General features: G+C 42.5%; 1 long non-coding RNA gene across 1 annotated transcript; it reads right to left on the bottom strand.

Annotated features, from left to right (window-relative positions):
- Positions 1 to 17902: 17902 nt before the first annotated feature.
- LOC149119605 (uncharacterized) lies at positions 17903 to 25498 on the bottom strand. Its single transcript, XR_016227796.1, has 5 exons — positions 25355 to 25498; positions 24403 to 24497; positions 23110 to 23218; positions 21896 to 22027; positions 17903 to 18015 (listed from the first exon to the last, which is right to left on the bottom strand). It is a non-coding gene; the product is annotated as an uncharacterized LOC149119605 (long non-coding RNA).
- Between the last annotated feature and the right edge of the window lie 1641 nt (positions 25499 to 27139).

Below are 27139 nucleotides of genomic sequence, written 5' to 3'. Positions count from 1 at the left end.
ACCCTCCCTCCCGTTCCTGCTTCCCCCCTTCCTCCTCCTCCTTCTGTTTATAAGCTCATAAAAAGCCAGAGAAAGTGAAAGCACTCTCTTTCTCTCCTCTGGAACCCAGAGTGTGCAGAGTAGGAAGAGTCTTTGTCTTTGTTTCTCTTTGCCTTTCCTGGGTCATTCTCCCTAAATAAAGGCCACATATGCATGTGTATTTTCCTCACTTTGTAAATAAATGTTGTCACTTTGCATGTCCTGTTTGTGCCTGTGCTTAGGATGCTTCTAAGTAAAAGGCAAGAGTTGAGAATAGACATTTAGGCCCAACCTAGCCCACAGCAGTGTGATGAGCTTCATGGGGATTTGGAGCAGGTTGTAGGTACTCCCTGCACAACAATTCACAGACAGTATCCACAGCAGGCCCTGGTGTTGCAAGATCAGAGTTGCGAGATCAGTGCTAGCTCCAAGAGTTGGCTAGATTTAGAGTTATCAAGGTGCTTACCAGATCCAGAGATTCAAGAGTTGCCCTAATGCTGAGTGGAGGAAGAAGAACCCACAGATGCTGATAGGTGAGAGTGATTTCAGCCCTGTAATAGTAGGGAAAGCTGTCTGGGGCCACTCTCTGTGTGTGCTTACTGGTTTGGGTTGGGCGCTGCTACCTCTGGCCTGAGTATTGAGAGTGTGGTAATACCCAAACTCTGGCCACGTCCATGGGAGTGGCTGGAGCTTGAAGCCCTGAGTCCCTTGCCGGGCTTTGGCTGAATATGGGTACGCTGGGTCATAGCTCTCTGAATGTTGCAGTGTTGTACTGTTATTAGCCTTAGCACAGAGACTGATTTGGAGTCAGGTGATTAAGTGTTGCTGAGCTGAGTGAAGCACCTAAGGATTATACCTTAGCTGTGGGTGTGTGTGCTGGGTGAAGTCAGGGAGCCCCAAGGACCATTCATAGGTGGCCCACGACTCTAGAGTGATACCGGAGATGGATGTGTTGGAGCACATGTGTGTGGGCAGGGGATGTTGAAGCTGACTGGTTGTCGCTCCCCCTCTTCGTGGAGGAACGACACAGGACCCTGCGCTGTTCTTTTGTCTGCTCGGCCCTCCCCGGGTTTGCTGCTGGTTCTTCCCGGGTTGGCTACCGTCCCTCCACCTCCGTGGAGGGGCGGTTCCCCCTGCCACTTTTCCCCACTTCCGCGGGGGAGCGGCACACCGCCGGCCAGCTCTCTCGGGGGATGCACAGGTGTTCCTTCAGATAGATGTTCCTGGTGCATGTTGTCTCTCTCCTCCTTTATAGTCCTCTTCCACCAATCCCAACTCGGCTGCCCACACACCGAGTACGCTGCTCTCCTCCAATCAGGAGCAGGTCCTGCTGTTTATTGGTTGAACTGGAGGCAGCTGTGTAGAAGCTGTTTCCTCCTCTCCCAGTGCCATATTGTGGGAGAGCAGATGCATAGAATAAGTCTTAATTCCAGTAACTTAGTCTAGTCCGAGCTGCTCCCCACACTGGTGTACTTGGAGCACCAGCTCTTCAGGGCACAATAATGAAACCAGCCAATTTATAGTCAGAGTGACCTCACGTTATCAGTGCACTTCACCCTCTCTGACACGTGCACCATCCAGAGCGCCAGCTCACTGTAATGTGCCTTCCACCCCACTGAGGTCTGTGCCCAGCGTGCAGCCTCTGTAGTCAGACTGGTGGGTACATGAGAACCCAGCTGCAACCTGCTATTACAACAGGACAGGCCTTCTTATTTCCAGAGACCTAGCGGCCATCTATCCCATTTGTCCGACCCCCACTCACCACTGCACACTCACCACTGCACTGTAGAGCACAGTGTGGACCTGTGCTCTGGGATCGTGGCTGCGCTGTTGGACCCAGCTAGGCGATTGGCTCTCAGTCTGCCTTGTTAGTATGCATGTTAGCATGTCTTCGTGGCCCCTGGGAAAAAGATAGTTAAGGATTTCTGGTGGGTGTCCATCCTAATTTTTAGACATTATGTTCACTATTTTTGTTCTATGTTCCTTCCCTGTATTTCTCCTTTGCACTTAAATGTTTCTTCTGTGAAAGTATCTGCCCCTAGCAGATAACTTGATATTTCTACTTTAAATTCAAAAGTAGTATCACTTCCTAGAGTTCAAATTTTAAAGGTGAATTCAAAATATTTTAACACTGAAATGATTACATTATGTAACGAATGAAACCAATGACAATACAGCACCCATTTCTTGTGTTATTCCCTTTATTATCTATCTTTTTTAAAAAATATTTATTTATTACAATGTGTCGTGGTGAGGATCTCTTTTAAAAGGTAAATTTTAAACAAACTGTAATAGACATCATGGAATACAATCCAACAAGAGAAAGGATAAATTATTTATTTTATTTATTTTGAAAGTCAAAGTTAGAGAAAAGAGGAGAGGGAGGGAGGGAGGGAGGGACAGAGAGAGAGAGAGAGAGAGAGAGTCAGTCTTCCATCCGCTGGTTCACTCCCCAATTGGCTGCAACGGCCGGAGCTGCGCCAATCCAAAGCCAGGAGCCAGGAGCTTCCCCCAGGTCTCCCACGCGGGTGCAGGGGCTCAAGGACTTGTGCCATCTTGCACTGCTTTCCCAGGCCATAGCAGAGAGCTGGGTTGGAAGTGGAGCAGCCGGGACTCGAACTGGCGCCCAAATGGGATGCCAGCACTGCAGGTGGTGACTTTACCCACTACACCACAGCGTCGGCCCCAAAGATAAATTATTGATATACTGAACAACTTGGATGATAACCAGAGTATTATGCTGAGTGAGTGGAAATGCCAATCCCAAGTGATTATCTACTGTTTGGTGATGCTTATATAAAGTTTTGTAAATGACAAAATATTAGAAACTTTGGACAGATTTGTGGTGCCAGTTATTAGTGATTATGATGATTGGACATGAACCTATACATATGAACTACTATAATAACACAGAACTTAACACAACATACACACACACGCACATACACACACACACACACGGACGGATGAGTATGCATGAAACTGAGGATTTCTGAATAAGATTAGTGGATAGTATCAACAAAAATATCTTAGTTGTCATACTATAATTTTGCACAATGTTGCCATTGAAGGAAACTGGGTAAAGGAATTTCTCTGTATTATTTCCTTCAACAGCATGCAAGTATACAATTATCTCAATAAAAATTTCAACTGAAAAATAAGTCATGATGTTCTCAGGCGTGATTCCAAATACCATGCTCTACTCAAAGAAATTAGAGTCCTTTGGAGAACAGCGCATTTTCATGGCAGAAATAGTGAAAGAATAAGGAGAGTCTAGGGCATTCAATAGTCCTAGAAAATAAAGAAGTGCTAAGAATTAGTGGAAAATGCAAAAAGACATAGCAGCTTGAAAGGGCTTTTATGGGCCAAAGTTGAGACAGTGTGAACTTTAAAAAATTACTTAGTTGGCCGTACATTATTGAATGAATAAAAATCCATGAGTTCAAAATGATATTCAGGAAGAGAGGGAAAAAAGTGAGACTAATTTTTCTTAATTGGAGATTTCTAATTCTCCAACCATTTACTCTGAAAACCGATCATTGAAGGTACAGAATTAAGCATATATCTTGCCTTGTAGGGAGACACTGTAGTGTACCCACAGTTGGTAAGAGAAAGCTCAGGTGTGGGGATGAATGCCGCTTCAAGAAAGTAGAAGGAAATTTAGAATTAGAAAACCATCATTTTCTGCTGGACCCGCCGGACCCGCCAGACCCGCTGGAGCCTCAGAGTCTGCACGCCAGCGCTGGAAGGGGAGGTGAGTTAAAAACCTCTCGGTAACCCGAGACATTGGCATGGAAAGGCAGAAAAAGCCTGCAGAGAACGAGGCCTGAAACCCCACTGGGGAAAATTCACCAGGCTGGCTGGAGGAGAGAAAAAATCAAATAAATAAGGGGAACCTGCACGGACATTTCGCCTCTCTCTCCACTCACCTTACAAAGCCGAGCAAGACAAAGGGCAGGCGCCATTTTACGTAAGTAAAGTGGTGCGCGCCATTTTACGTAAGTAAAGCGGGTGTCTCTCATTAGCCAAGCGGAAAAACCTGACTCTGGTAAGCAAATGAATACCCACAGGGGCCAGATTTCATACATCAACTACTCTCAATTCCCCTCAGCTGTGTGGAATTACTTCCCAACTGAGTCAAAAAAAAAAAAAAAGACAGTGAGAGCGAGCAAGAGAACAATCAGGGTGAATCACCTTTGGCACACCCTTAACCCTGTAGAACCAGAGCTCTCTGGCCACACCCATCACAGCCTCTAAGGATCCATCAAAAGCAGACAGTCCTCTTAATCTAGAGTCACAGTATAATGAGAAAAAAACAAAGAATATCTCCAATATGACAAACAAACGCAAAAGTCGAGGTAACAAGAACAAGGAAGACACTATGACTCCCCCAAATGAAATAGACACCCCAATTCAAGATTATGAAGATGATGAGATAGAAGAAATGCAAGAAGCAGATCTCAAAAAATTGATAAGAACATTAAGAAGTTCTCAAAAACAAATTCTTGAACTACAGAAATCCTTAATGGACAAGACAGAAAATCTCTCTCGTGAAAATGAAATATTAAGGAGGAATCAAAATGAAATGAAACAACTAGTAGAAAATGAAACTGTGATAGTGATGAGAAATCATAATGAAGTAAAGAATTCAATAGATCAAATGACAAACACATTAGAGAGCCTTAAAAACAGAATGGGTGAAGCAGAAGAGAGAATATCAGACTTAGAAGACAGAGCACAGGAAAATATACAATCAAACCAAAGAAAAGAAGAGGAAATTAGAAATCTAAAAAATATTGTCGGGAATCTTCAGGATACTATTAAAAAACCCAACATTCGGGTTCTAGGAGTTCCTGAAGGCATGGAGAGAGAGAAAGGATTAGAAGGCCTTTTTAGTGAGATATTAGCAGGAAATTTCCCAGGTTTGGAGAAGGACAGAGACATCCTAGTACAGGAAGCTCATAGAACTCCTAATAAACGTGACCAAAAGAGATCCTCACCACGACACGTTGTAATTAAACTCACCACAGTGAAACATAAAGAAAAGATCCTAAAATGTGCAAGAAAGAAACGTCAGATTACTCTCAGAGGATCTCCAATCAGACTCACAGCTGACTTCTCATCAGAAACCCTACAAGCTAGGAGGGAATGGCGAGATATAGCCCAGGTACTAAGAGAGAAAAACTGCCAGCCCAGAATATTATATCCTGCAAAGCTATCATTTGTGAATGAAGGTGAAATAAAGACTTTTCATAGCAAACAGAAATTGAAAGAATTTGTCGCCACTCGTCCAGCCCTGCTAAAGATGCTTAAGATGTGTTACACACAGAAACACAGAAACACGGTCATCATATGAAAGAAGGTAAAGGAAGGAAACCTCACAACAAAAGATCACAGGGAATTCAAAGCATATATTAGAACTTATCTTTGGCAAATGGCAGGGCAAAGTTACCACTTATCATTAGTCACATTGAACGTGAATGGCCTGAACTGTCCAGTTAAAAGACACCAATTGGCTGATTGGGTTAAGGAACAAAACCCATCTATTTGCTGCTTACAAGAAACACATCTTTCCAACAAAGATCCATACAGACTGAAAGTGAAAGGCTGGAAAAAGATATACCATGCCAACAGAAATGAAAAAAGAGCGGATGTAGCCATCTTAATATCGGACAACATAAACTTTACCACAAAAACTGTTAAGAGAGACAAAGAGGGACACTATATAATGATAAGGGATCAATTCAACAGGAAGATATAACAATTATCAATGTATATGCACCTAACTACAGGGCACCGGTTCATCTAAAAGATTTGTTAAGGGACTTAAAGGGAGACTTAGACCCCAATACAATAGTACTGGGGGACTTCAATACTCCACTCTCAGAAATAGACAGATCAACAGGACAGAAGATCAACAAGGATACAGCAGATTTAAACGACACTATAGCCCAAATGGTTCTAACAGATATATACAGAACTTTCAATCCTACATCTAAAGATTTTACATGTTTCTCAGCAGTACATGGAACCTTCTCTAGGATTGACCACATACTAGACCATAAAGCAAGTCTCAGCAAATTCAAAAGAATTAGAATCATACCATGCAGCTTCTCAGACCATAAAGGAATGAAGTTGGAAATTAGCAACTCAGGAATCCCTAGAGCATACGCAAACACAGGGAGATTGAACAACATGCTCCTGAATGAACAATGGGTCATAGAAGAAATTAAAAGAGAAATCAAAACTTTTCTGGAAGTAAATGAGGATAACAGAACAACATACCAAAACTTATGGGACGCAGCAAAAGCAGTGTTAAGAGGAAAGTTTATATCAATAGGTGCCTACATCAAGAAATTGGAAAGGCACCAAATAGATGAACTTTCAATTCACCTCAAGGATCTAGAAAACCTACGGCAAACCAGACCCAAATCTAGAAGGAGAAGAGAAATAATTAAAATCAGAGAAGAAATCAACAGGATTGAATCCAAAAAAAAAAAACCATTACAAAAAATCAGCCAAACGAGGAGCTGGTTTTTTGAAAAAATAAACAAAATTGACACCCCATTGGCCCAACTAACTAAAAAAAGAAGAGAAAAGACCCAAATCAATAAAATCAGAGATGAAAAAGGAAATGTAACAACAGACACCACAGAAATAAAAAGAATCATCAGAAATTACTACAAGGACTTGTATGCCAGCAAACAGGGAAACCTATCAGAAATGGATAGATTCCTGGACACATGCAACCTACCTAAATTGAACCAGGAAGACATCGAAAACCTAAACAGACCCATAACTGAGACAGAAATTGAAACAGTAATAAAGGCCCTCCCAACAAAGAAAAGCCCAGGACCAGATGGATTCACTGCTGAATTCTACCAGACATTTAAAGAAGAACTAACTCCAATTCTTCTCAAACTATTCAGAACAATCGAAGAAGAGGGAATCCTCCCAAATTCTTTCTATGAAGCCAGCATCACCTTAATTCCTAAGCCGGAAAAAGATGCAGCACTGAAAGAGAATTACAGACCAATATCCCTGATGAACATAGATGCAAAAATCCTCAATAAAATTCTCGCCAATAGAATGCAACAACACATCAGAAAGATCATCCACCCAGACCAAGTGGGATTTATCCCTGGTATGCAGGGATGGTTTAATGTGCGCAAGACAATCAATGTGATACACCACATTAACAGACTGCAGAAGAAAAACCATATGATTATCTCAATAGATGCCGAGAAAGCATTTGATAAAATACAACACCGGTTCATGATGAAAACTCTAAGCAAACTGGGTTTGGAAGGAACATTCCTCAATACAATCAAAGCAATCTATGAAAAACCCACAGCCAACATCCTATTGAATGGGGAAAAGTTGGAAGCATTTCCACTGAGATCTGGTACCAGACAGGGATGTCCACTCTCACCACTGCTATTCAATATAGTTCTGGAGGATCTAGCCAGAGCTATTAGGCAAGAAAAAGAAATTAAAAGGATACAAATTGGGAAGGAAGAACTCAAACTATCCCTCTTTGCAGATGACATGATTCTTTATTTAGGGGACCCAAAGAACTCTACTAAGAGACTATTGGAACTCATAGAAGAGTTTGGCAAAGGAGCAGGGTATAAAATCAATGCACAAAAATCAACAGCCTTTGTATACACAGACAATGCCATGGCTGAGGAAGAACTTCTAAGATCAATCCCATTCACAATAGCTACAAAAACAATCAAATACCTTGGAATAAACTTAACCAAGGACGTTAAAGATCTCTACGATGAGAATTACAAAACCTTAAAGAAAGAAATAGAAGAGGATACCAAGAAATGGAAAAATCTTCCATGCTCATGGATTGGAAGAGACAATATCTTCAAAATGTCCATTCTCTCAAAAGCAATTTATAAATTCAATGCAATACCAATCAAGATACCAAAGACCTTCTTCTCAGATATGGAAAAAATGGTGCTGAAATTTATATGGAGACACAGGAGACCTCGAATAGCTAAAGCAATCTTGTACAACAAAAACAAAACTGGAGGCATCACAATACCAGATTTCAGGACATACTACAGGGCAGTTGTAATCAAAACAGCATGGTACTGGTACAGAAACAGATGGATAGACCAACGGAACAGAATTGAAACGCCAGAAATCAATCCAAACATCTATAGCCAACTCATATTTGATCAAGGACCCAAAACCAATTCTTGGAGTAAGGACAGTCTATTCAATAAATGGCGCTGGGAAAATTGGATTTCCACGTGCAGAATCATGAAGCAAGACCCCTACCTTTCACCTTACACAAAAATCCACTCAACATGGATTAAAGACTTAAATCTACGACCTGACACCATCAAATTATTAGAGAGCATTGGAAAAACCCTGCAAGATATAGGTACCGGCAATGACTTCTTGGAAAACACCCCAGAAGCACAGGCAGTCAAAGCCAAAATTAACATTTGGGATTGCATCAAATTGAGAAGTTTTTGTACTGCAAAAGAAACAGTCAGGAAAGTGAAGAGACAACCGACAGAATGGGAAAATATATTTGCAAACTATGCAACTGATAAAGGGCTGATAACCAGAATCTACAAAGAAATCAAGAAACTCCACAACATCAAAACAAACAACCCACTTAAGAGATGGGCCAAGGACCTCAATAGACATTTTTCAAAAGAGGAAATCCAAATGGCCAACAGACACATGAAAGAATGTTCAAGATCACTAGGAATCAGGGAAATGCAAATGAAAACCACAATGAGGTTCCACCTCACCCCAGTTAGAATGGTTCACATTCAGAAATCTACCAACAACAGATGCTGGGGAGGATGTGGGGAAAAGGGACACTAACCCACTGTTGGTGGGAATGCAAACTGGTCAAGCCACTATGGAAGTCAGTCTGGAGATTCCTCAGAAACCTGGATATAACCCTACCATTCAACCCAGCCATCCCACTCCTTGGAATTTACCCAAAGGAAATTAAATTGGCAAACAAAAAAAGCTGTCTGCACATTAATGTTTATTCCAGCTCAATTCACAATAGCTAAGACCTGGAACCAACCCAAATGCCCATCAACAGTAGACTGGATAAAGAAATTATGGGACATGTACTCTATAGAATACTATACAGTAGTCAAAAACAACGAAACCCAGTCATTTGCAACAAGATGGGGAATTTGGAAAACATCAAGCTGAGTGAATTAAGCCAGTCCCAAAGGGACAAATATCATATGTTCTCCCTGATTGGCGACAACTAACTGAGCACCAAAGGGGAAACTTGTTGAAGTGAAATGGACACTATGAGAAACAGTGACTTGATCAGCTCTTGTCCTGACGGTTGATGTACAATGTAATACTTTATCCATTTTAGTATTTTTTTTTGTTCTAGTACCATTGGTTGAACTCTGTAATTAACACACAATTATTCTTAGGTGTTTAAATTTTAACTGAAAAGTGATCCCTGTTAGGAATTTGGAAAACATTATGTTGAGTGAAATAAGCCAATCCCAGAGGGACAAATACCACTTGTTCTCCTTGATAGGTGACAACTAACTGAGCACCTAAAAGGAAACCTGTTAAAGTGAAATGAACACTATGAGAAACGGTGACTTGATCAGCCCTCACCCTGACTGTTGATGAGCAACTTAATATGTTATCCCTCTTAGTATTTTTTTTGTTTGTTCTACTTAATACTTTTTGAATACGGTAATCAATACACAATTCTTCTTAAGTGCTGAAACTTAACTGAAAAGTGATCGCTGTTAAATATAAGAGTGGGAATAAGAGAGGGAAGAGATGTGCAATTCGGGACATGCTCAAGGTGACTTACCTCAAACGGTAGATTTAGAAACATACCAGGGGATTCCAATTCAATCCCATCGAGGTGGCATGTACCAATGCCATCTCACTAGTCCCAGTGATCAATTTCTGTTCACAATTGATCGTAATGATAGGACTAAGAACCAAAGGGATCACATAAACAAGAATAGTGTCTGCAAATGCTAGCTGATAGAATCAAAAAGGGAGAGAATGATCCAATATGGGAAGTGAGATACACAGCAGACCCATAGAATGGCAAATGTCCTAAACAGCACTCTGGCCTCATAATCAGCCCTTAAGGCATGTGGATCCGGATGAAAAGCCCATGAGAGTATTTCAGGCATGGAAAGCCAAGACACTCTGGGGGAAAAAAAAAACCTAAATGAAAGATCTCCACGAGTGAGATCCCAGTGGAAAGAACGGGTCATCAAAGAAGGAGGTACCTTTCTCTGAAGGGAGGAGAGAACTTCCACTTTGACCATGGCCTTGTCTAAATATGATGAGAGTCAGTGAACTCAGGGGGCTTCCATAGCCTTGGCAGCTCATGACAAGAGCCTAGGGTGATTACTGATGCCATAAACAAGAGTGTCAATTTGTTAAGTCAACAACAGGAGTCACTGCACTTACTCCTCATGTAGGATCTTTGTCCTTAGTGTGCTGTACATTGAGATTTAATGCTATAACTAGTACTCAAACAGTATTTTTCACTTTATGTTTCTGTGTGGGAGGAAACGGTTGAAATCTTTACTTAATGTATGCTAAACTGATATTCTGTATATAAAGAGAATCGAAAATGAATCTTGATGTGAATGGAAGGGGAGAGGGAGTGGATAAGGGGAGGCTTGTGGGTTGGAGGGACGTTATGGGGGGATGCCATTGTAATCCATAAGCTGTACTTTGGAAATTAAATTCATTAAATAAAAGTTAAAAAAAATTAAAAAATATTTATTTATTTATTTGAAAATGTTAGAGAGAGAGACAGAGAGATAGACAGAGACAGAGACAGAGAGAGATGTCTTCCATTTGATGGTTCAATCCCCAATTGGCCGCAATGTCCGAAGCTGCGCGGATCCAAAGCCAGGAGCCCGGAGCCAGGAGCTTCTGGGTCTCCCATGCAGGTGCAGGGGCCCAAGGACCCGGGCCATCTGCTACTGCTTTCCCAGGCCATAGCAGAGAGCTGGATTGGAAGTGGAGTAGCCGGATCTCAAACAGGCATCCATATGGGATGCCAGCGCTTCAGGCCCAGGCGTTAAACCCGCTGTGCCACAGTGCTTGCTGTCACTCCCCCTCTTCGTGGAGGAACGACACTAAACCCTGCCTAGGCTTCATATCCGTGTCACGGCACCATTATGTCGCTCCCCCTCTTCGTGGAGGAACGACACAGGACCCTGCGCTGTTCTTTTGTCTGCTCGGCCCTTCCCGGTTTGCTGCTGGTCCTTCCCGGGTTGGCTACCGACCCTTCCACCTCCGTGGAAGGGCGGTTCCCCCTGCCACTTTTCCCCACTTCCGCGGGGGAGCGGCACACCGTCGGCCGGCTCTCTCGGGGGCTGCTCAGGTGTTCCTTCGGATAGATGTTCCTGGTGCACGTTGTCTCTCTCCTCCTTTATAGTCCTCTTCCGCCAATCCCAACTCTGCTACCCACACGCCGAGTACGCTGCTCTCCTCCAATCAGGAGCAGGTCCTACAGTTTATTGGTTGAACTGGAGGCAGCTGGGTAGAAGCTGTTGCCTCCTCTCCCAGCGCCATATTGTGGGAGAGCAGATGTATAGAATAAGTCTTAATTCGAGTAACAGTCTAGTCCGAGTTGCTTCCCACACTTGCCCCCCCTTTATTCTCCATAGACACCATGCACTTTATAAAGTGCGAATTACACTTTGAATATGGGGAGTCAGACACAGATGATGTAAGTACCTTTCTCACTGACTGCAAAATCAGTGAGTCAGAGCCAAGATGGAAACCCATGACTATTTTGTGCCCTAGGCTGACAGATGACAGAGTAGTTAGTGTTGGCCTTCCTAGGTTCCCCTGCTTCCTTTCCTTTTCCTTACCTAGACAGTATTATTGCATCCTCATCCACATCCTTGGCACTTCTGACATATGTTTCTGCAATATGAGATACCCTACATCTAGCTTCATCTTTTATTTGAATCATAGATTTTCTGTTCTTTTGGAACAGGGCACATTTTAAACATAAGAGGGAGAAAGAGTTGCTGTTTATGACCTGTCTACTTTCTCTTAGCAGGATGTAGTCTGAGTAAGGGCCTTTGTTGCAGAATTACCTTTTGTGATGTAAGGATGCTAATCCTCATCAGAGTAGCTATTCCTGAATTGCATATATTAGGAGGGGTAGAAGGGTGAAACAGGCACCTGGGTCTGGGTCGGGGTGGGGGTGGTGGGAGGTGCTTCTGAATGAGATACAGTGATGTTGATGTTCATGGAATTTTATGTAGAGGGACAAGGTTCTCCGAAACCTTCAGAAATTTTACAGGTTAGTTGTGGTGTTTATTCATGGAAATTCTGACAACAGTTCTTGCTGTGCTCCCACAAATGTTTGCAAAGTACTTCAGTGTTCTAATTATATTTTTCTATGACACAATTAAAGTATCTTGTTGTACAATTATTTCACATTTTATGTTTATACCAAAGATTTAATCTGGGGGTCTGAATGCCACATGTTGTGAAACACCTTTCTTTAAAGGGACAATAAGACATTTTTGTTTTAAACAATCGTATGTATATATAATTATATAGAAATTACTGAAAATATTTGTCTAAATTTTGATCCAAATATCAAATTATTTCTTTTTTTAACTTTTATTTAATAAATATAAATTTCCAAAGTACAACTTTTGGATTATAGAGGCTTTTCCCCCCCATAACCTATGAATGACATTTTTCAATATTTGAAAGCATTTCTGCTTCTATAATAAATTATGTGGTCACATGGGGTTGCCTGACATCCAAATTGTTAGTGACACCAAGCTCCCATGAGATATATACTGTGTCTGCAAGTATGGGAAAACGAGGAAGGAATGGAGGGAGAGAGTAACGGAGACGAAGAGAGAGTAAGACACTTAGAAAAGTAAATTGTTTTCAAAAGTTAATTTTAATGAAAACTACTGAAATTTCTGTGACTGGGCTGTATTTGTATTTGTGACATTCATATTCAGGTAATACTGGGATATACAAAATAGTGTATCCTTTCCTAGAATATCAATCATTTTATCCTTGAAACCACGAATTACAAGCTAGAGTTACAAATAATATCACAGAATACAAAGGAGTATATGCTCACAAATTGGAAACCTAGGCGGACGAATTTATTTCTGCATATGTAAGGTTTATGGAATCTGGGTCATGATGACACAGGAAACATGAACAGACAATTAAGAAATCAAGAAAGTGGCTGATACACAGAGATTTACTAGAGAAATGAGAAAGTGTCCACACTTAAGTGCGTAGAAGAACTGGTGACACATTGTCACCGTGTACTCCACCCAGAATACAGAGATGTCCAACAAAGAGGGGATTCCTAACATTCGGTTTCCCTGTTCAGTATTTAGATTCCCAGAACCGTTACTGTAAAATTGTGTGAGCAGGCTCCAGGGATATGGTATGCAAGAAAGTGTCATAAACCACCAAAATCTCCTCTTAATGCATATCAGCAGCGGGGTGGGTATGGGGCCTGTCACACCACCAGTCAGGACGCCCACATGGCATACCAGGGAGGCTGAGTTCCACAGTACCAGAGCAAAACCCAGCTTTCCTCACAGCTTTGCTACAGTCTGATTCACAGGAGCTAAGATATGTAATCAGCCGTGATGCCCATAAACAGCTGACGGGATAAAGGAAATAAGGTCCGTATGCACAAAGGAACATTATTCAATCATAAAACTAACGATCTCCTATAGGGGCTGGGGCTGTGGCATAGTAGGTTAAGCCTCTGCCTGCAGTACCAGGATCCACACGGGTGCCAGTTTGAGTCCCTGTGGCTACACTTCAGATCCAGCTCTCTGCTGGTGCAGCGGGGAAAAGAGCAGTGAAGGACCCTTTCTTGGAGGTATTAATGTCACAGTCTCACAAACTCGGGCAATTGGCGTGGAACAAAAAGCTCTGCTTGACTGCCCAGCTTCTGTCCATCCTCCTGGTGCCTATTTTGCACTGTCCTGGGCAGAGGTGAGAAGCTGGGCTGTACAGATGAAGGGCAAGTCCCTCACCGGCCAGTTCTGCCTGACCCTTCACTGAACTCGGAGAAATAGAGAGATCTTCAATCTGCTGTTTCACGCCTCAGTGGCCACATGGGCCCAACGTGGCAAGGCTGAAGCCCGGAGTCAGGAGCCAGGAGCTTCATCTGCATCTCACAAGGGTTATCAGGGACCCAAGCACCCAGTACATCTTCCTCTGTGGTTCCCAGGTCATTAGCAGGGATCTGGATCAGAAGTGTTTATTACGTCACGTGTGACAAATGAAGGTAACAGACATTTTAATGCATTGGGCCATTTTGATTCTTTCAAGTGTTGCTCAGATTAAAATAATATTAAAATAATTAAAATAGTTACTGAGACTTCTCTCAGTAGGATCAGTATTAAATCAGTAGATTCAAGTATATAATTCTGTTGACAAGGAAATGAGATGACCAATTTGACTTTTTCACTCTTACAAGTCTCTTCTTCTTTCTCTGCTATTTCTTGGAAATTCCATTCACTGTTGGTCTAGCTGTTGTTGAGGATGCTGTGTCTGTGCCCTTGCCCCGTATCTCTCCATGGAATGAAATTTCTCATCTATGTGTCTCTGCCTCCCAGCACCAGGGTGGGATATCCCTCAAAGCAAGCACCACATGTTAGTGCTCTCTCCATATCCAGCACCCTAGACATTTCCCATAGCGTGAAAGTCTCAAAGCATGTCTATGTTAACAGGTTCCTAACTCTAACAGAAAACATCACCTTGATTTGAGTCATGATTGTGGATGTCATGTTCATAGGCACTTTATTCATGATTTTTTTTTCTGCCACACACCACAGGGGAGCAATCCTGCCATAGAGCCCAGGAACCCACACAGGATAGGCTGGCAAATTTGGACCGCATTCTTCCCTGAGAATTGGTTGAACACCATGTGATTCCTCTTGGAGAAAGGAGAGACAGACAGCACGGTGCAGTGCTGTCGCAAGGCACCTTTTCCACCTGCCAGTCTATGCTGCTGGAGGAAGACACAACGCCATTCCTCAGCCCACTTTCTGTGCTATCACTGTGCCTCTCTCAGTGCCAAACTGTGGGAATGGAGACACAGCTGACACTATGATGATGTTGCTTTTGCTGAGTCTTCAATTCATAAACTGCTGGATCCACTTGGGCTCCTCGTCTTCCTAACCACAGAAGCTATTCAAGTTAGCAAGCCAACTTAACACTGCACTAGTACCAAGTCCTGTTTTTGTCTGGGGCACTGCAGTGATTACTAGAGACTTTTGCCTACCTCACTGATAAACTCTGGTATTGTGTGGTCCTACATGACCAGAACATCACGAATGTTCCCAGGCATCACATGCAGCCTTCTGTTCAGGTTTCAGCACTGACTGGGACATCTGGTTGGCCTTGTCCAACCTTAGTTATTTACAAACCAACTTAGTATCAATTAACATATCTGAAACCAGTTACATTTCTATTTAATTCACATACTGATATGAACCTGATTTCAATTTCATTTTAAAAGATAACCTGATACACTTCCTTGAAATTCCAAAATAGTATCACTTTCTTGACATGTAGTTTTGAAATATTTTAAAATTAAAAGTTTATATAATAATGGTGAGTGCAAATTCAATTAAGATTGAACATCTATTGCTTAAAATATCCCATTTGTTTTCCAATGGCATCATGAACTGCACATGGTGTAATTATCACCTTTAAAATGGGTAATCTTGGGGCTGGCACTGTGGTGCAGCTGGTTAAAGCCCTGGCCTGCAGCGCCAGCATTCCATATAGGTGCCTGTTTGAGTCCCAGCTGCTCCTATTCCAATCCAGCTCTCTGCTACAGGCTGGGAAAGCACTGGAAGATGGCCCAAGTCCTTGGGCCACTGCACCCCCGTGAGTGACCCGGAAGATTTTACTCCTGGCTTCGATCAGCTCAGCTCTGGCCATTGGGGCCATTTGGGGAGTGAACCAGCAGATCGAAGAGCTCTCTCTCTCTCTCTAACTCTGCCTTTAAATAAATGAAAAAATCTTAGAAAAATGAGTAATCTGACCCAAATGATGTTAAATACATTTCCACTAACTGCCAGATCAGTGTGAGTCAGGTTCAAGATGGAAACTCGTGACTGTTTCATGGCCAAGGCTGGCTGACAGCATATTATTTACTGTCAGTCTTGAAGGTTCCTGAGTTTCATTTCCTCCTCCCTAACTAGGTCCTAATATTACCTTCTGATGTATGTCCTTGGCACATCATATACACACACATATATAATATATATATATGCATATATATGCTTATTCTAAAATGAGGAATGCTGCATATAGTCTCACCTCTTATGTTTGGTTCTTTTGGAAAAGAATTCTTTTAAACATATATTAGGAAAATCAATATTGTTTATAACATCACCCCGTCCTCTACCCAGGACGAATTCTAAGAATTTTGCCTTGCATGCAAAATTATCAATTTTGAAAATTTATTTATTTATTGAAATCCTAACTAAACAGAGGGAGACAGTGAGGGAGGGAGGGAGGGAGGGGCGGGGGGAGGTGAGGTCGTCCACCTGCTGGTTCATTCCCCAGTTGCAAACCACAGCCAGCACTGTGTGAGGACAAAGTCATCCGAGTCTCCCACATGTGTGGCAGGGACCCAAGTACTTGGGCCATCTTTCACCGTTTTTCCCAGGCCATTAGCAGTGAGCTGACTAGGAAGTAGAACAGTTGGGAGCTGATCTGACTCCCACATGGGATGTCAGCTTTGCAGAGACCAGCTTTATGCACTACTCAACAACACCTGCCTCAGAGTTATCCTTTGTAAGTTGTAAGGAGACAGCAGAGCCTCAGAGTTACTACTCTTGAAATGCATCGATAAGAGAGGTATAAGGCTATAAGTGTTATTATGATCCAGCTACCTGAGTTAGGATTGAGGCATGGCCTTGCAGGAGAGGTGTTGCACTGATTTTGAAGGGATGGAGTAAGCCTGCAGAAGCCCCTTCTGTCTCTGTTCTTCAAGTAGGGTCCAGTAGTAAAATGAATAAATGGTCTCACTACAGCTGAACAGGGGAAAGCAATTCCTACCTTACTGAGGCCTTTCAGGGACATAACTTCTAAAGTATAGAAAAAAGAAGTTCGTGTCCCAATTCATTCTACTAACATAAAATTGGGAAGAAAGTCCATCAAGGAGAGTAGATACCTGTAGAAGCTAATGTCACTCATGAGCACATACAAAAAAAAAAAAAAAAAAAAAAAACCATGAAACATGCTTTTAATACAGAGATTACCCCAAAGGGATAATACAGTTTCACGATCTTCTTCTCAGAAAAATACAAGGTTGCTTTACACACAGGAATGTACCACACAATCCACCAAATTAACATATCAACAGTGCAGAAAGATCCGCAGATCAATAGTGTGGAAAGATCATCTAAAGGGATGTACCACGAGTGATTAATGAAAGTCCACAATATTCAAGAATTTTTCCTTCCAAAGTAGAAACAGCAGAGAACTTCACATTCTGATAAAGTATATTTCAAAACAGGGAAACCCCACACTTATATGCTGAAGTGCTTAAAATTTTTCATTTCCCATATGCATAAGGAAAGAAGCTGCTACATTTCTGGCTTTATTTAAAATTGTATCGTGTGGGCCTATCGAATCTTTTCAATTGTTTAATGATTTCAATGACAGGAATAGTTGTTGCTACTCAAGGAACGTATGATTGTGTGTGCTGAAAATCAGAAAAGACCTAGAGAAAAAAAAGTATAATAAAATATTTCACAAGGTTGACAAACAGACACTCAATTAGCAAACATGATTTCTATACCTACCAAACCCATCAGAACATAAAATTTCAAATCGGATACAAAGATGACCAAGATTTCTCTACAGGAAAAACTTTATTGAGAAACTGAGTTTCAACATCCATCCAATCGGAGAACAAATGGCAGGACTTTTGGTTGTCTTCATTTAAACCTCTGGCCATGCTTCAACCTATAATACAAACACAACATTCAGAAACATTACGACGCAGAACATGCCTGAGACAACCTCCGTGAGAAACCTCTGCTTTGGTGTTATAAGACAGACTGAACGTAGAGGCTTGTAACTGTCAGGCTTGGGCTTACTTTTAGTTAGATCTCTGTGGAATCATGGAAGATGGACGGCTGAGCATACATATTATCACCACTTGTTAAACACAAACACAATACGCATTGTAGTAGGACAAGGAAACCTAGAAGCTGTTCAAGTTCAGAGCAGATGAAATCAAATGAACCTTCTAAAAGGTAGTTTGAAGTACAAAGCAAAAACCTAACATGTTTTCTTTTAAAAACTAAGACACACATAAAAATATCCTAAGCCATACAACAACCTTTTTATAAAGGTGTGATTTAAATGTGGCTTGATATCAAATTCAGATTACAAGATGCATAAAAGTTAAGGTCACATTCGCCACAGCCTATGTGCAATAGTGGGAAGTCTAGCAATGTGTTTGTCTTGTTTATGTTGTGGAGATGTGCAATGATGATTCTGTGACCTATTTTCTACTATGCATATTTTTAAGTAAGATAAACATTTATCCCAATTTTTCAGGCACACTGTACGTGTAAATAGGAATCAATGTTTTTTTTTTTTTTTTAAGGTTGACAGCGTTTCTGTTTCTATAGTAAATTATACGGTCACACTTGATTTTTGACATTGAAATCATGAGTGATATATAATTGTGATGAAATATATAAGATGTCTCCAAGGATGACAAAGAAAAGAAGTGATGGAGAGCGAAACAAACAGAAAGACAGAGGAAGACACCTAGGAACGTCAATTTATTTCTAAAAGTTAATTTTTTGAGGAACCACTGAAATTTCTCAGAGACTGGACATTATTTGTGATGTTTGTATTTAGGTACTGGGATATATATAAAACAATGTGTGCAAATCATATAATATCAGTGGATTTATCCATGAAATCAGCAATCAAATGTTCCAAATAATATCACAGAAATACAAAGGACCATACGCTCACAAATCGGACACCTGGAAGGAATTAATTAACTTCTAGCTATGTGTGATTTACCAAATCTCTATCCTGATGACACAGGAAACCTGAATAGTACATTGACAAGTATAAACATATAAAATAGCTGTGCAAATTTCTCAGAAAAGAGAACCCTGATCAGTTGGTTTGACTGTTGAATTCTGCCAAATGTTGAGACAGAATTTAGGGACCGGCGCTGTGGCGCAGTGGGTTCACGCCCTGGCCTGAAGCGCCGGCATCCCATATGGGCGTCGGTTCTAGTCCCGGCTGCTCCTCTTCCGATCCAGCTCTTTGCTGTGGCCTGGGATAGCAGTAGAGGATGGCCCATGTCCTTGGGCCCCTGTACCCACGTGGGAGAACCCAAGGAAACTCCTGGCTCCTGGCTTTGGATCGGCACAGCTCTGGCTGTTGCGGCCATCTGGGGAGTGAACCAATGGATGGAAGAGTTCTCTCTCTCTGCCTCTCTCTCTTTCTGTGTAACTCTGACTTTCAAATAAATGAAGTAAATCTTTAAAAACAGACAGAAGTTTTAAAGCAAAGAAAAGTATAGACTTCTATGCTTGATAAATATAAATTTATAAAACAGCAAACAAAGTACCAGCAAGTAAATGCAGCAACACATCCAAAGCATCACTAGGTGAGATTTATTCTGGACATGTAGGAATGGTTCAACACTTGCAACTCGAGAAGTCTAAAGCATCACATCAAGAGAATGCAGCATAAAAACCATAGTAACATTTCCACACACAACAAAAAGCATTTGATAAAATTAAGCCTACATTGTGCTATGTTAAGTAGTTTAAGTATATATTTAATGTTATTTTGTTTATGTGATATATCAATGGTATTAAAAAGTTCACAGAAAATGCACATTATGAAAAAAGGACATTTGCAGATTTTCACACGAAAATAAACATCTTTCCACCCAAAAGAAAAAAAGGCCTAAGTAGGTAGAGAAGAGAAACCTCAAGGTTGTAGAGATTATGTATAGCCAACAAGCTGAAAACATTCCCTCTCAGGTCTGGAAGCACACAGGGACCCATTCTCACTGTTATCATTCCATATAACACTGAAAGTTTTACCCAAAGCCTTTAGGTAAGACACTGAAATAAAAGACATACACATAGGAAATGAATAGGCCAAATCAGCTCATATAACAGATGTCATGGTTCTGTGTCGAGACAAACCAAAAGACCATGCTAAGAAACTCACAACTGAGGCAAATGAAAAGACTGTGCTAGGAAACTGTTACAACCGATCAATGCATTCAGTATAGCGAGAGGATTCAAAATCAACACACAAATAGACTGTGAAAATGTTACATCTCTCGAATGCACTCATATTTAGCTGTAAAATATATGCAATATTTGACAGTTCCTTTTTTATATTCTTTCACGTTTTCCACTTTCTTCAATGGCATGCTCTATTGAGTATGTATTTATGTTAATAATTAGATAGAGGAATATTTCTGAAGGTTTGGTTGGACTACTTCCCTTTTCTAGAGAGTCATAGGTACTCTTACCAACACTTTCATTTTCACTTAGGTTTCTTCTGCTGCACTTCTATGGCTATTCGTTATATTTAATGACCAATTAGAAGTACATATTCACTTAATATCTACCTTCTAACACATGCATTTAAAGGTCGTGATCTTCCCTAGACTGCATTTTAGTCATGTATAATAGAATCCAGAGGTAGCCTTAAGACAGACATTTTTTTGTTTATGCAACTTTATTGGAGAAAAATAAATCTATGACTAGAAGAGCTATGTCAATATTCTCACACATTTTAAAAGATCTATTAGTTATTTTATTTGAAAAGCAGAGCGACAGAGAAAGAGGGAAAGAGACAGAATGAGAGAGTTCTTCCTTCCTCTGATTCACTGACCTAAAGGTCAAAACAGCCGTGTGCAATGGCTAAAGCCAGGAGCCAAGAACTCCATCTAGTTTTCTGACATGTGTAGCAGGGGCTCCAGCACAAGGGCCACATTCTGCTGCCTTCCCAGGAGCATTAACGGGGAGCTGCTCTGCAAACAGGAGGCTGGGTCAAAACCAGCGCTCTGATATGCGGTGGCAGTGTCACGACCACTGACCTTCTCATGAGATTTTAAAGCAATATAGGGTAACCGTTTTTGGAAGAGTACTGCAAAGTTACTTTGTCCCTGAAATCAAATTTTTCACTGTATTAATCTTTTTGCTGGTTTTATACATTTTTGTTTTTAAGAGAGCGAGAGCGGGAAACTTTTCGTCATAGCATGCGTTTGAATACTGTTTCTCTTATTGCCTGCGAGGGCCAGTTCTGTGTTAGGATGAGACTGAGAGCTGGGAATTTAATCCAAGTTTCCCAGGAGGGTGGTGAAGAACCAATCACTGAGCCATCACATGCCACTTTCAAGGGTGTGCATTGTCAGGAAGCTGGAATCAAGAGCCCGATGAGTCCTCAAACTCAGGTGCACTGATAAGGGGATGCAGCTGTCTTACTTAGTGTCCAAGCTGCTATGTGAAATCCCATGTCCCTCTTTGCACAAACGCATTACATATGTATTAAAACAAACTATAATGGAATGTAAAAAAAGGTCAGATGCTGTTAGGAGATTTATAATGAAAAATAAGAAAGTGTTTTGATGTATTATAATTCCAAAGACTTAGACTCAACTTGCTTCAGTTCTTTGATAGTGTTTCAGGGAGGCAATCAGGCATTTGCAGACCAAATGATCATCTTTTTTTTATGTGAATGCTGCCTTGAGGGTAACACTAAAGTCATGACTGTACGTGTTATAAATGTTACACTAATGTAGAAAACAAATCCAATTGATGTTGCACCTTCATGGATGGCATACCTGCTTCTGGCATTTTAGGGCTCCTGATAGTCTATGATGCCCCATTGATTTCAGGATGTTCATTTTCTTCATCTGCAGGTTGGTCCTGGGAAAGTTCCTGGAGATCCTGAAGATCAGCTTCCATGTGAGGCTCTTGGAAATAAAAATATTATTGAGTGGCAGAACAGGCTTCTGACCTTTCGTCCTCCAAGATTTGCACCAAAGAGCCATCTACACACGGATCAATTCCCTCTGCCAGAAATCAAGAAAGTGGCTGATACACGGCTAATCACTAGAAAACAGAGAAGCTGTCCATGCTTAAATGGGTAGGAGAACTTGTGACACCTGTCACTGTCACCGTGAACCTCACCAAGTGCACAGAACCTCATCATCAAGAGGGAATTCCTATCGCCCAGCGTCTCCCTAAGGAGTGACAGGCTCAGTGCAGACACAGAGCTCCCACTGCATCTACTGTTCCCACCTCAGAACCTAGCTCCGAGAGTGCAAGCCCATTGCTGGTCCTGTGTTCCCTGTGAGTTTCCTCGGGTACGGGTGAAAGGCAGGCTGACTGAAGAAGCCAGGTACAGCAAGAAAATACTGCCTGATCACACTACATGTGAAACCTAAAAAGAAGGGCCATATAGAAATAGCAGAATGGTGAGTATCAAGAGGGTGGTGAGAAATGATATTGCATAGCACAAGGTGAAAAGCAGCAGACTAAATGAAGAGAGAGATGCAACACACAACATGTGTATTAGTCAACAATCAAATACTTACAGCTTTCTGACAATAGATTCAGCTGCTGTCAGCATTAAAACACAACGAAAGACTAAGAATATGAACAATGAATATACCCAATTTTTGGATTATACTAATTGTTTCTCTCTATGTATTTGTATATACTTATCAAACATTATGTTGTGCAACTCACATATATACAATTAAAAGAACTGTCTAAGAAACAAAATATACTTTTATGACAAAAATGAACCATTATGTTCTTTCTATTGATATAAAGCCCTGGCAAGGATGGCGTTTCGCTGCACTCAAAATAATTTTTGAAGAATAAGAAAAAATTCCTTACAGGAAGGCAATGCACAAAGCTACAAACTGTACTCCTCACTTTTGCAACCAATATTCACCAATGTTTGAGACACTTGTGGAATGCTTTCTTTCTTCTGCTGATTGAATGGACACCTCACCCCCAAAGGAATTTTACTTCCCCTGCCCTTTACCTTCACCCTCAGGTGCTTCCTCATCTTCCATGTCCTGACCCAAAAGAATATCCTCCAACCCACTCAGTAGGTCCTCTGGTTGAAGATCTATGTCATCAAACAGCAGCATCTATTGGATTGAGTGAAGGTAAACATAAATTTTGTTGTGCTACCTGTACGGACTATACATAATACATAGGTATGTCTAATGACCATCAAAGACAGACTTCCAACACAATTCTATACACTCATTTTCTTAATAAAGTTACACTCCCTTAGGAGAAGTATCTCCCAGAAGAGTTACCCCCCCCCCCAATGCTTTTTAGTTATTTCTATCTATGCCGGGATGGACGTGTGCTATCTAGTTTTTAGGAAGCGTGACAGTGAAGTCTCTGGCTATAGCTCCAAGAACATAAGGGTGTCCACCCAGGACACAGTAGAATGAAAAACTCCCAGATGAACGCTTCCTTCAAGAAACCAATTGCTGAGCCGGTGAGGTGGCAGAGCAGGTAAGGCTGCCTGCCGCCTGCAGTGCCGGCATCCCATATGCACACCGGTTCGAGTCCCGGCTGCTGCACCTCTGATCCGGCTCTCTGCTATGGCCTGGGAAGGCAGTGACGGATGGCCCAAGTGCTTTGGCTCCTGTACCTGCATGTGGGAGCTGAAGGAGGCTCTGGCTCCTGGCTTCGGATCAGCTCGGTTTCGGCCATTGTGGCCAATTTGGGAGTGAACCAGCAGATATAGGACCTCGATATCTATCTCTCTCTCTCTCTCTCTCTCTCTCTCCCTCTCTTTCTCAGTGTAACTCTAACTTTCAATGAAATGAATAAAAAAAAAACTAAAAAAAAAAAAGAAAGACCAATTGTAGGGCTGGCGTTGTGGCATAGTAGGTAAAGCCACTACCTGCAGTGCCAGCATCCCATATGGGCAGCAGTTCGAGTCCTGGCTGCTTCATTTCTGATCCAGCTCTCTGCTATGGCCTGGGAAAGCAGTGGAAGATGGCCCAAGTCCTTGGGACCCTGCACCCGCATGGGAGACCCAGAAGGGGCTCCTGGCTCCTGGCTTCGGATCACTGCAGGTCTGGCCATTGTGGCCAATTGGGGAGTGAATCAGTGGATGGAAGACCCCTCTCTCTCTTTGCCTCTCCTTCTCTCTCTGTGTAACTCTGACTTTCAAATAAAAAAATAAATCTCCAAAAAAGTGAGACCAATTGCCACCAAATATCGACATGGATGAACTGTATCTGTACTACTCGGTAACATTTTCTCAAATATAAAAATATTCAGAAGCGTCATCAACCACTGAAGCACTTACTTCCTCGGGCTCTTCTGGCTCTTGAAACCACTCTTGGTCATCTTCGAGTTCCATAACTATAATTACTGATTTCACTGCCTCAGGCATAGTTCACCCTGAAAGCACAATATTATGATTTGGAAAATGCACTGAAGAAGAGTGATAAATTGAAGTTTCATGGCCAAATGTCGACCTGCAGTTTAAAAAAAGTTCTGAACAGACTGACAAAACCAGTTCCAGTTGAATTTTATGTTCCATGAACCCTGAACGTTTGCAACAGTATTTATATGGGCGAATAGGGCAAAGAAAGCTCTGAAGGCAAATGGCAAAGACAGGTCATCTGTGATGGTATTCATCAGATAACTGGGCACACTATACGGAGATGTTAGGGAATCACCACTTGACAGAGAAATCTCGGGTGGTCATTCTATTTCTCTCAGGGACTACTGTCCCAGTTCACAAACCAGGCCCGCGGGCCGCAGATGAAGCTGCTCTGACGAAGTGCGCAGCTTCCTCACTCCTGGGCTGTTTGTCCTGCACCGTCCAGGGCTGAGGAGATAAGCTGGGATAGAGAGAGCACGGCAGGCCCCGACATGGCACCTGTGCGGGTGTTCTTCCCATCTCGGGTCGCTGCCCCTGCCCACGCCCTCCCCTCTCCACATGCCCGCCCTTCTTCCCAGGTCCCGGTTGAGGGTTCGGGAACCTGTCCCCCGTGGGACACTCGTGGAGCCGCTAGGATGCAGACATCTCCCCAGTCCTCAGCTACCATCAGCTGACCCCTCCGTGTTCCTTTCTGCCCGACTACGAAAGTAAGGAACATGGCGGCCACGCCACCAGGGAGGGGAGGGGCACTGCTCTCGAGGTCCTTTCTCCGGCAGGACCTCGGATCACATCTACCGACTGCGTGAAGCCGCTCTGTGTCTTCTCCCCGTCCTTCGCCCTTAAGCTGATAGGAGGACTGACCCGGACCTACCTCCTGCGTCTCAGGAAGAGAGAAAGACGACTCACGACTTCAGGCCTGGCCAACAAAGCAGATGAGAACACGCATGCGCAAGAACACACATGCAGCAGTGAGCATGCGCTCTGAGTCAGCCTCCTGTAGGCAGGACTTGGCCTTTTCTGCAGTGGCAGATGTAGGATCCTGAGTTGTCGTGTGGCTGGGAAGGACTTGCTCCCCACTGTTGCTTCCTGCCCACATTTTCTTCTCTTCCAGGAACTCGGTTGCTAGAAAACCCGAGGGTACGCTCTGGGAAGTATATTCGTCATATGAGCTCTTGTGAAAGAAGGACGTCTTCACGATGTTAATAGCTCCGTTTGTATCTGCATTCACCAGTGATTTCCTTCCCTGTTGCGGTTACGTTGTGGTTATGGATGTATCCATCCATGCAGGGCCTTTTTCCACGGCTGCAGAGTAGAGGCAACATATACTTGGGAGTTGTTTATCCATTCTTGTAGTGTGTTTCTTTGAGTTAGGGATTTAGTCTATTTATGTTCAAGGTTATTACTTATAAGAAATGATTCGGGCCGGCGCCGTGGCTCACTAGGCTAATCCTCCGCATTGCGGCGCCGGCACACCGGGTTCTAGTCCCAGTCGGGGCGCCGGATTCTGTCCCGGTTGCCCCTCTTCCAGGCCAGCTCTCTGCTGTGGCCAGGGAGTGCAGTGGAGGATGGCCCAAGTCCTTGGGCCCTGCACCCGCATGGGAGACCAGGAGAAGCACCTGGCTCCTGGTTTCGGATCAGCGCGGTGTGCCTGCTGCAGCTCGCCAGGCGCGGCAGCCATTGGATGGTGAACCAACGGCAAAGGAAGACCTTTCTCTCTGTCTCTCTCTCTCACTGTCCACTCTGCCTGTCAAAAAAAAAAAAAAAAAAAAAAAAAAAGGAGAGAGAAGAAAACTTTTAACGCCTTGCGGCGCCGGCACACCGGGTTCTAGTCCCGGTTGGGGCGCCAGATTCTGTCCCGGTTGCCCCTCTTCCACGCCAGCTCTCTGCTGTGGCCAGGGAGTGCAGTGGAGGATGGCCCAAGTGCTTGGGCCCTGCACCCCATGGGAGACCAGGAGAAGCTCCTGGCTCCTGCCCTCGGATCAGCGCGGAGCGCCGACCACAGCACGCCAGCCGCGGCGGCCATTGGAGGGTGAACCAACGGCCAAGGAAGAATTTCTCTCTGTCTCTCTCACTGTCCACTCTGCCTGTCAAAAAAAAAAAAAAAAAAAAAAAAAAAAAAAAAAAAAACCCAAAAACAAACAAACAAACAAAAAAATAGAAAAAGAAATGATTCGGGCTGGTCATTTTTGTAAAGATTCCCATCGATGTATTTCAGTCTCCATTTTTCCTTTACTAGGAAGTTTTGCGCTTTCACATTCTTTCATGATGCTGAGTGTCTGTCTCTGTTTCTTTGTGTACAATAGCCATAAATATCCTTACCAGGCTGGCCAGGCGGTGAGAAATTCTTTCAATTTTGCTTATTTTGAGAGGTCTTCATTTCAAAATGGTTTTGATTCAGAGCTCACTGAATACACCAGTCTGCATCGACAGTGTTGAGTCTTTCAATACTTACACCATAACTTTCCATGCTCTGCTAGCCTGTAGGGTTTTGTTGAGAAATCTGCCATTCATCTGATAGATGGCCCTTTAAAGTGACCTGCAGCTTTTCCCTTGCAAGTGTTAGGATACTGTTCTTATGTTTCACTTTTAAAAGTTTGACTTAAGTGTGACATAGTGAGGAGCATTTCTGATCATGCCTGTTTAGGGTTTCTATGTT

Source organism: Oryctolagus cuniculus, chromosome X (assembly GCF_051225735.1).
Source record: "Oryctolagus cuniculus isolate XC-2025 breed Fujian yellow rabbit chromosome X, ASM5122573v1, whole genome shotgun sequence".
In the NCBI taxonomy this organism is placed as follows: Eukaryota; Metazoa; Chordata; class Mammalia; order Lagomorpha; family Leporidae; genus Oryctolagus; species Oryctolagus cuniculus.
Note: the sequence above shows the minus strand (reverse complement) of the source record. Positions and strands in the feature narration are given on the sequence as shown.